This window comes from Mytilus galloprovincialis, chromosome 3, assembly GCF_965363235.1.
Source record: "Mytilus galloprovincialis chromosome 3, xbMytGall1.hap1.1, whole genome shotgun sequence".
NCBI lineage: Eukaryota > Metazoa > Mollusca > Bivalvia > Mytilida > Mytilidae > Mytilus > Mytilus galloprovincialis.
In genome coordinates this window covers 83,738,242-83,749,263 of record NC_134840.1, presented here as the reverse complement: position 1 = coordinate 83,749,263, position 11,022 = coordinate 83,738,242, and the positions used below count along the sequence as shown (strand labels likewise).

General features: G+C 33.5%; 1 long non-coding RNA gene across 1 annotated transcript; it reads left to right on the top strand.

Moving 5' to 3' along the window:
- Positions 1 to 813: 813 nt before the first annotated feature.
- LOC143066607 (uncharacterized) lies at positions 814 to 2,029 on the top strand. Its single transcript, XR_012975698.1, has 3 exons — positions 814 to 970; positions 1,492 to 1,575; positions 1,832 to 2,029. It is a non-coding gene; the product is annotated as an uncharacterized LOC143066607 (long non-coding RNA).
- The last annotated feature ends 8,993 nt before the right edge of the window (positions 2,030 to 11,022 follow it).

The following is an 11,022-nucleotide window of genomic DNA, read 5'->3' as shown; positions in this document are numbered from 1 at the left end:
GAAAACATCGTTAAACAGTGCACTCTATTTCTTGATGATCTTAGAATAGATGGGTACATACGATTGACGTTCTGTCGTAAAAAGACAAAATACACATGACGAACCTTAGTGTATAGTCTGCACGAGTGTACACGTCATAGTATTGAGAATTGAATTGATTTCTTGACATTATGTCCAGTGAAAAATGTTTCATGTAGTATTCAGGACAAAAGTGACTTAACAATAAATCAATGAAGTAGGTTCTGCAAGGTGGTTGGACCAGGCTGAACTCAAGGGCGGGAAAATACTACTGGAAAAAGATGTTGTGCTTTATAGTAAATGCAATATATGCCAACTATATTCCTATATAGATCCCTCGCCGAGTGTTTCAGCGGCAAGGGTTCTCTAACGAGAGGAACCTGTGCAGCAGACTATCAGACTTACCGTTTCAAGCATTGCAACAGGGCGTGGCTTCATTTTAATCCCCCCTACACAGTCATAAGGACGATGCCTTAATCAATTTCTAACTGGTGCAAGCATTATTATATTATGGGACTAAATTTTATTTTTAGAACCCACTTTATAGGCCTTACACTGTAAAAATTGTGCTTAGAAGTTAAACGTGTTCTAAGACTTATGTGCTTAGGAAAATGTTTAATTTCTAAACATAAAAAAATAAACATGTTTTGGCTCTCAGCACTTCGCAATAAACATGTTTTGGCTCTTAACATTTCACAATAAACGTGTTGCTGTGCTAAACATGTTTAGCTACTTCGTCAACTAAATGAAGCTAAACGTGTTTAGATTCTTAGCACTTTCAATATTTAGACACTTTCCTAAACACGTTTAGAATTACAACACATTTAGGCCGAAGACGGCATTCATATCACGTGATAATGTTTGAGCGGGAGGACAAAACAAAGAACACAAAGTCAAAGGCCACGCTGTTTACTGCTGACCATAATGACAATAACTTGACTGTTTTAGAAAGGTAAGGAGTTATGATTATACTGTCTTTTAATTTTTACTGCCAATTGTAAATGAATATTGACAATTCAAAACCTTATTTACAAGTACACTACCGTATAGCCAATGCAGGAGAAAAAAGGGGGTGGGGTACCATCTCACGAAACCTCGAAGTGCTTGTAGGAGCTTTAAGTGTTCAAACTATCTTGTGTAAAGATATTAGGAATTGTTTATTGTTCTATCGTGCAAGTTTTCACTTATATTTGATAAATGTGCTTGGAAAAGGAGTTGGTGAGGCTAATTTTCGTTCGGTACTCCTCGTCAGTTATATAATGTAACAGGAAGGGTAGCGGAATCTACAGATTCACACCGGGATGAGGTGCATCATTTGCAAATCCAGCGTCATTTCGAGTTCGTTGTTTTCATGAGCACTTCCAAAATGGAGAATAAGCACTTCAAAATATAAGAATTATGCTTGTTTAATTCAATAGATAAAAGAGGTTTTGCTTTTCTTATAATTTTATTTTCATGTGTTATGTGTTTTAGATTGGTAGAAAAGTGCAGAGGAAATCATCATCTGTCTTGACATGCTACAAGAGGAGATAAGAACAGTGACAAATCTGTTGCCAGGTAAGAATCAGAAGTGTATTTGATTTTTAAAATGCCAATATATATTTGAATATTAAGCATGAACAGAAGTTTTATATTAAAGAGTATATATCAATTGATACATCACTCAGTTAATTTATGGTTTTATACAACTTTGGTCTAAACATTGTTATATGGATCATAAATCCTGTTTTTGCTTTTTGGTGATGTAGTTCTTATACTTATGTTTTAAAATTTATTCTACTTAGTTACTTGTCATTTTTTTTCTATATTCCAGGTCAGTAACCAGCAGTTGGGTACTACGAAAGGAGAAGTTCAGTCCAGTAAAATGAAAATATGACAGTTTCAAATTGTTTTGTTGGAAGTGATTTAGAAGCAGGAGAGTTCATTGACAATATTTTACAATAAAGTATCTTGTTATGAATATATGTTTGATTGTGTTCTTTGATTAACTAGAAATAAATGATAACATAGATTCCTTTGTTTTATATGTTGTAATTTTGTTTTTAAAGCTAGGTATGGAAACCTGTTTTCTTGAGAGCTATCATAAGAGTTTGACTGTCTAGCCTTCCGGAAATTTAGTTAAATTAGGCCGAATGAAGTAACGGCTTTTCCACTCTAAATTATAAACATGTTTCTTCATGAACCTTTATGGTCTGAACATATTTAAATTCAAAACACTTCACAGCTAAACGTGTTTCCAGACAAAACACTTCACAGATAAACATGTTTCCATATAAAACACTTCATAGCTAAACATGTCAACAGTCTAAGCACTTTTCAGCTAAACACGTTTCTGGTCTAAACACTTTACAGTTAAACATGTTTACAGTCTTAGCACTTTAAAGATTGACACGTTTAGGCTGTTAGCACATTAAGTATTAAACATGTTCAGATTTTAAACATGTCAAAAATCGGTTTCATAAATGTGTTTAGAAAAGTGTTTATGCTCTAAACACAATTTTTAGAGTGTAACTGCATTGAACATCATTCAATAAAACCAAGTTAGTAAAACAGAGCTCTACTGTCGCGATATATACATGATATAGATATAGCATAGATACAATTACATATATAAATGAAAGAATGACAAACAATGCCGTATCAAGATATGCTCGCATATGCTGAAAGCCAGCTCAAAACACTTCACCTGTATGTTCATGTCAAATTACGCAGTACATTTTTCATACAGCATCGTTATATGTACACGTAAAATAGAACCACTGTAATGCCCAGAGCAAAACGAGCTGCTCCTAATTCCCTCGAACATGAATGAGAAATCTGACACTGGACGTTAAGCAACCAATGATCAATCATTCTTAATCACGTACTTTATTTCGATGCAGAAATACAAAAGGAACATAAATATGTCATGATTATCCGATTTTACCCCTATATGTGTCGTTCCAGTTTTTACTAGACGAAATTTTATTTCCTAATATGCAATGAATATTGAATGTGCCGGACGGAACACCATATATAAAAAGTTTCAAATGCACAAAAATGGACCGATTAAAACACATATGATTAAAATCAGATGTTAAATAATGAGCCAGCAAACAAACTATACAAAAAGCCATCGACTTCAACGCATAAACAACTTTAAATTCTTGGGTTTGAAAATGAAATCAATATAGTCACAATTGCTTCCTTTTTAGCTCACCTGGCCTAAAGGGTCAAGTGAGCTTTTCTCATCACTTGGCGTCCGTCCTCCGTCGTCGTTAACTTTTACAAAAATCCTCTCCTCTGAAACTACTGGGCCAAATTTAACCAAACTTGGCCACATTCATCATTGGGGTATCTAATTTAAAAATGGGTCCAGCGACCCAAGCAACCAACCAAGATGGCCGCCATGGCTAAAAATAGAACATAGGGGTAAAATATCGATTTTGGCATATATCCCTGAAACCAAAGCATTTAGAGTAAAATTGTTTATCAGGTCAAGATCTATCTGCCCTGAAATTTTCAGTTGAATCAGACCTGTTGTTGGGTTGCTACCCCTGAATTGGTAATTTTAATAAAATTTTGCAGCTTTTGGTTATTATCTTCAATATTATTATAGATAGAAATAAACTGTAAACAGCAATAATGTACAGCAAAGTAAGACCTACAAATAAGTCAACATGACCAAAATGGTCAATTGACCCCTAAAGGAGCTATTGCCCTTTATAGTCAATTTTTAACAATTTTCATAAATTTTGTAATTTTTTGTAAACTTTTACAAAATTATTTCCTCTGTAACTACTGGGCCAAGTTCAGGAAAAGTAAGATCTACAAACACCGTCATCACCATCACCAAGACACAATTTTGTCATGAATCCATCTATGTCCTTTGTTTAATATGCCCATAGACTAAGGCGAGCGGCACAGGTTCTTTATAGCCTCTAGTTTAAATACAATATCAGGGGCGGATCCAGCCATTTTAAAAAGGGGGGTTCCCACCCAGGACGAAGGGGGGTTTCCAACTATATGTCCCCATTCAAATGCATTCCATTCACTGAATTGGGCTTTCTGTTTGGTCCAGGCGTCATTTCCGGAAACAATGAAATTCACCAGGACGGAAGATTGCAATCGGCAATCCTCGGGTGACTCCGCTTCTCCCTATGTCTATGTCTATGGAGGTACGGAATCGGCCGAGTTGGTACGAATGGGAAGGTGCATGGTTTTCCTATTTTTTAATTGTTTTAAACAAACATTTTTACTTTGTATTCTCTATGTCTAGCGCAGATGTCTCCCGACAGCATTTCAAACTAGATAAAAAAAACTTTGGGCCATTTAATTGTTGCCAAATATTTAACCAGCAGAGTATTGGCACTGGCTTTCATGCAAAGAGGTTGTCTTTGGGGTGTAATACATTTCTGCTTTAATCATCAATTACATGTTACATTTCCTTTACTTTGTTAATATATCATTGTATATTGTTTATCACTTACGACAAATAGAATAAATGTTATTAACCTATAAATAAGTTTAATGTGTCTACCATATCAAAAGATGATAAGAATAAAATCAATATTATTATTATTATCAATATCTATAAAAACTAGATAAATATATAAGAATTCTCTTTGATGGTCACTGCTTGGTTTCTAGCCTGCATTGCTTTAACAGAAATAATAATAAAACAAAAGCATGTATTGATATATATATATATATATATATATATATATATAGACTTTTGTGGTAGCGATAAAAGTGGGTCTAGTTAGGCACATTTCGCCTTTTTTGTGTCAAAAAATGCGAAGTCGAAAATGCGAGACCGGAAAGAAAATGTTTTTGCGTTTTTGACTTTTCGATTTCGCTTGTTCGCACTATATAATATGAATGGCGAAAGCGCGAAATGGCCTTAATCGGCCACCATAAGTAGGTGATGAATAAATATAAATGACATTTGATTAGAACAGTTAAAATTCCCATCGTGTTTCAGTGGAATTCAAAACATGAAAAAATAGTACAAGCGTTTGTGTGAACGATATTTTCATGCGATGCTGATAATTACGGCCTGAAATGATTAAGCATATTATACTTACATTATCAAACCGATTATTATTTAGATACTTTCATCTTTTTGTTCACATTATTAAACAATACTGATCTGTTGAAACTATTTCAAGAAGATTTAAGCCTCAGATCTCTAATAAGGATTAATATTATTTTGAAATTTATTATACAATATTTCGTACATAAACGACACCATAAGCCTCAAAGCAGTTAGTATACATGTTTATTGACATATATGTGTATGTTTAAACCTGTAGTGTATATATAAAAAGAAGATGCATGTGGTATGATTTCCCGAATGAGACAACTCTCTACAAGAGACCAAAATGATACAGAAATTAACAACTATTGGTCAACGTACGGTCTTCAACAATGAGCAAAGCCCATACCGCATTATCAGCTATAAAAAGCCCTGAAATAACAATGTAAAACAGTATTTCATGAACATGTACCAAGTTGTACTTTAAAAAAAAATATCTATTTTTACTGATGCGACCTAGAAGAAGAAAAGTATATATGGAAAATATATTTAATCAATAAATAAATTTTTATTAATGCAGGATGTCATGTATATTAAATTTTGGTATACTATAACGGTAATAAAATAAATATAAAAAAAAAAACACATAAAATTTATTTGCATTTTTTTTGTAACATTCTTTTTTGATTTATTAGAGAAGATAAAAATTTAATGCACATTTAAAAAAACAACACGAAACATGACATGCACATTTTGATACTTATCAAGGGCGATAATTTGTCGTGTGATTGAAATAATTATAATCGGTTGATTGTCATTTTATTATCATGACACACGTCAGCAGTTAGTGGTTGATCATTATCTTTATCGCTCATTAAAATTGTCAGCGTTATAATTAAGAGTACCGTTAGACGAGATATGTTCGGACAGATGACCATCTTGTATTGTCCACTATTGTCTTGTAGAAGTCTTTGATCATATTAATATTAAAACCAAAGAAACATTTATGCATTTTGTTATATTATAAAGTGACCTCTTAAACGATATCCATGAAGTGACAAGGGCCCGTGTCCTCTCCGTGTCCTAAATCAAAATATGACTTGACCTTAGGTCATTTGTATGGTGTAAATCTAGGCTTTATGGAAGATACGGCAGGTCCGTCTGATATCGATATTAAATGCCATATTAGAGAGAGTTGCTATTCCAATATAAGCATGGAGGGTAACACTTACCCCTACTATATAGAATATTGAAATGCACCCCTTTCCTACCTCGAAATCATGTGTGCATGGAATGTGTTTAACGAATTTGATGGGGAAAAATCTACATACATGTACACATACATTCATGTCGATGTATTGAATTTTTCTTTAAATATAGATGTTTAATGTGTCTTTGAATATGATCAAGGATTTGTATAGTGTCACTATACAAATCCTTGATATGATTTATATTGTCTTCTTTTATCTTTAAATAGCTATATAATTCCAATTCCAAACAGGTCCGTATCTAAATCAATTATATGTCACCAGAGAACGGTTAAACCATCATAAATAAGTTAAATGTCAGACTACTTATAAAGTATTATTTTTTTAACCCAGCTTCTGTGGATTTCCACTGTTGCATCTCAATCTGTGTATAACGTGGCATTTCTTATGTATATGGAAAACCCTGTACATTAGTTGACCAGCGAACCATGAATTTACTGATTTATTTATTCAGGTACTGACGCAATTATCGCCCCTTGGTGTGGTTAATATTATAAGTATTAAGATATATCTAACAGTTACAAATCACTATTTAATTGATGAATTATTTGATCGATAAAATGACAGCTTCTGGTGATCTTCACAGGGAATATAAGAGATGAAAAGACCCTGCATCAATTAAATCATTATTGGTCTTAAGTAAGCAATCATTATTATCTAATCTTACAATCATATAGAAATAAACAACTGTTTGTACACAAAATAAACTAATAATATTGATCTCTCCGCTATCATCTGTACTATATTATAATACATCGGAAAGCTTAATCACTAATTTAGCATCTCTTTTCAGACTTTCAGGTGCAGACGGTTGCAGGTGCGGGAAATCATTGGACCGTAAGATGCTTCTTCAAAATGTGCAAAACAGTTATGAGTAATATGTACTATGCTTTTAATGATTGTCCTCTTTTGAAGCCAACTAAAAATAAGGGATAATCCGTGCACTTTTGCAGAAACAAACAAATTTCCATTTTAACGAAAATCCATTATTCCATCAGCCCAATGGAAAAGCTTAAATTAAAAAGTGCAAACTCATTTGCGCACGCATCATTTTCTTTCTTATGAATTAAGGAAGTCTACATTTATAGACTGTGGTTGCATTTGCTTATTCAAAATACATTACCATTATGCATTTTTCATTGTTGTTTTTAAAAATAGAACGCCATAAAAGTTCAAAACCCATAATGATTTCTTTTTTGAATAAACTTTATTCTTTCGATGAACTCTAGTTGCTTACATACAGGTGTTTTGGAAATCATATCAACTCTAATTATCTTTATATTAAAAGAACATTTTAAAAACCAAATCAAAATAACAGCGAAAGAGAAGAAACACAGAAGACGACGGGGAAACAACAGCAAATGTATAGATGTCATGATGCTCAACTGCTAAAAACTTCATTTTTGAAACTCAACTGAAAAATTTTATGAAAACGTTTATAATCAGATGTAGATTCGGGTGTGAGCATGAGATGGCGTATCCCTTTGAACAGAAAAAAGTTTGGCATAACATCGCTCAAATTATTTTCTGGCTGTCCGCTCGTCGGTATTCCGTTTTATGGAATAACGTCCCCTTCCAAATTATGGATCCGCGGCGCCTCTGAAAATTAATAACATGTAGCATAATTCTGTTTGATGTTAGAGACGAGTTTTCGTTATTTTCAATTTTAAACTGTTATAGCTATTGCGTAAAAGTTCTATTTGTCATTATACCTAAAGGGACTATAGTACTTATTCACTTTCATTATATTTTTTTCGTTCGCACTGGACTATGTAGGTGAATATACTACAAAGTCGGTGATGATAGTACCTCAAACTGATGTGCATGGAATTCGACAAAGTTAACTAACTGTTACGTAAATAATATGCAAGGGTCCAAACTTGCATCGACACTAAAATGTAGGGTAATTTAATAACTGGAACCTACCCCAAAATATGTCTTCGTGTCTTGTTTCATTATTGGAGATCACATGTATTGAGCATTCTTCATTCACAAAACTGTTTGAATGAAGACAGTGACTCTTATTTATGTATGTATGTAAACGAATATGTACTCTGCATAAATAAAAAATAAATTTCATTATAATAATTGCAGGGGCGGATGCAGGAATTTTCGAAAGGGGGGTGCTAAGGGTGCTAACCCAGGGCAAAGGGGGGGGGGGGTGCAAAACATATGTCCCGATACAAATGCATTGATCGGCAAAAATAAAGGGGGGGGTGCGCACCCCCGGACCCCCCCCCTGGATCCGCCACTGAATTGATGTCACAAACCATAATCATATTTTTGGCTAGTAGAAAAATTCTTGAGCTATCCGCCATGTCAAAGAAAAACCCCGTCCTTTTAAAATTTTCTTTAAAAATAATACCAAGACACCGACATTTTTTTGGGGGTGTGAGGTTGTTTAAGTTTTACATAAAGAAAAAATTCGCCAAAAAAAGTCGGGAAACAATATGATGATCCAAACATAAATTCAATATTTGTATAATATTGGGAAAAAAGGAAAAAAATTATTTCAAAACAGAAAAGAAACCATTTGTTCCTGTTGCATTTTTTTTTTTTAGACAACATTGATTTGGAAAAAAAACTTCATCCTTATCTTAAAAATTAATAGCGTAGTTCAGTGGTGCCTAATCAAATGGTTGAGAAAGAACACGGGTACTGTTTCAGCGGTCGACTCGATTTATATCTCCAGTACAATCCAAGGCCGTAACTAGGCATCTTATTTTAGTGAGGCAAAATAATTGAGCCGAGCGAAGCGAGGCGAAAATTGTTTTTTTGGAGGGAATGAAATGAATGGTGCAAAATCCTGCATTCTAGGCATTTTTAGAGAGTTTGATAATGTTTTGAATTTGGACACTTTTTATATAAATTTTTCATATTCTAAGACTTTTACTAACACCAAATTTTTAAAAACTTTATTTAAATTTATAATGTAAGATAATCATCCAAATATCACTGATTTGAGTCTGCTGCCAGAACATAGAACAAACATCGATTCAGTAGAGTTTGCCAAATTTTTCTATGGCCGGTTCAGTCAAATCGTTTCAGAATCATTACTTGTTCTGCTGATATTCTTATCGCGATGAACATGGCAATCCCGCACAATCTCTCGCCACTCATACATGCTCTTTTCCAAGTTTTCAGTCGTTTCAGGGCAGTCTGTGTTTCTAAAGGTAGCATATTATCATCAACACAATGATCAATGTCTTCTTCCAATTCCTTCCATCAGCAATTCGGTAGCAGCATCGGTAGTAACATTTTTGTTTGCAAAAGGGAATTAAGCTTTCCTGTAAGCACCATCATACAGTTGCAGTTACAAAATATTAAACTCGCTTTTATACTGACAAAGAGTAGACAAACTAGGGATAGAATGAGATAAGATAAATGTATATGATTCTATCTATAGAGTGTATATGATATGGGTACAAGGGAATTGGAATGGAGTTTTTGACGTTTACATGTAGGTCCATAATTTCAAATTATTTCTGGAAATAGTTGGTGGTATTTTAGTTCCAGAATCTATAAATTTAGGGGTTAGGGGTATGGGGTGTCCGATTCCGAAACCCCGAATATAAAGAAACTAAATTCCGTAGTCTCGAATAAGTAAAGACAAAATCCTGTGTTAAAGGTTCTACCATTCCTCAATAATATCAAATTGGAATATGGGATATTCTTTCAATTTTTAAGGTTAAAGAAACTTTTAAGGTTAAAGAAACATGAATAGAAACTAATCCATGCATGTTTCATATTATTTATATTTTATTTATCTGTAAAGAGAAAGATTAAAGTTCGTGAAATGAATACGCAGACAGGACTGCCCCCTTGCGATGACTTTATTTGTCAAAAGTTAGTTAAACGGAGAAATGAATACGCAGACAGGACTGTCCCCTTCCGAAGACCAGTACTTGATTTGTCAGTCTACTTATCGTTTTTGGATTGTTCTAATGAAGTTATATGCAATACTCAGACTCTGTTCACAAAAAAACTAGTTTACTAGAATTATTCCTTCTTTACCTTCGGTGTCGCTTTTCCTTTTCTGCAAGAGCCTGTGTTTAACTAGAGATCCATGATGACTATCGTCACTAGGTTAATGTTATCGAGAAACATCACCCGTTGAGATGCTGAGTTATATCCAGGAAGAATAGTTTAAAAGGAATGATGACAAGTTATATAGAAAGGTCGAGACAGAACAACAAATGACTATTATATTGATACATGTATAAAAAAAATAATCAGTGTGGAAATTTTAGTGAGGCAGTTGCCTCACTTGCCTCAAGGGTAGTTACGGCCTTGCAATCATCATTTTTGTAGCAATCCTGATAAACTAAGAAAGTATCCTTTAACTGCAAGGGAAATATATGACAAGATATTAAAATTCAATTTGTAAAGTTCTGATGTTGTCATGTCATTTATAACTTCCGATCAACCTGTTATCAGATGTGATATATTATTTTGACGTTCGTGTTATTTTCGCGGTAATTATCGGCTCTCTGAATGTTAATCAGACGACTGACACACTATCTTAGACAACTTGATATATGACAGTAAATGCTGTTGAAATTCACTCCATTTATATTAATGTCATGTTGTCATATCATCTACTTCATTTAAAAAACAAATAAATGTGTTTTTATCTTGTTTTTACTTTTTTTCCCGCGTATTTTATCAACGTTATCAAACGTTTTTTTTCCAGATAATATATCACTACACTTTCACACT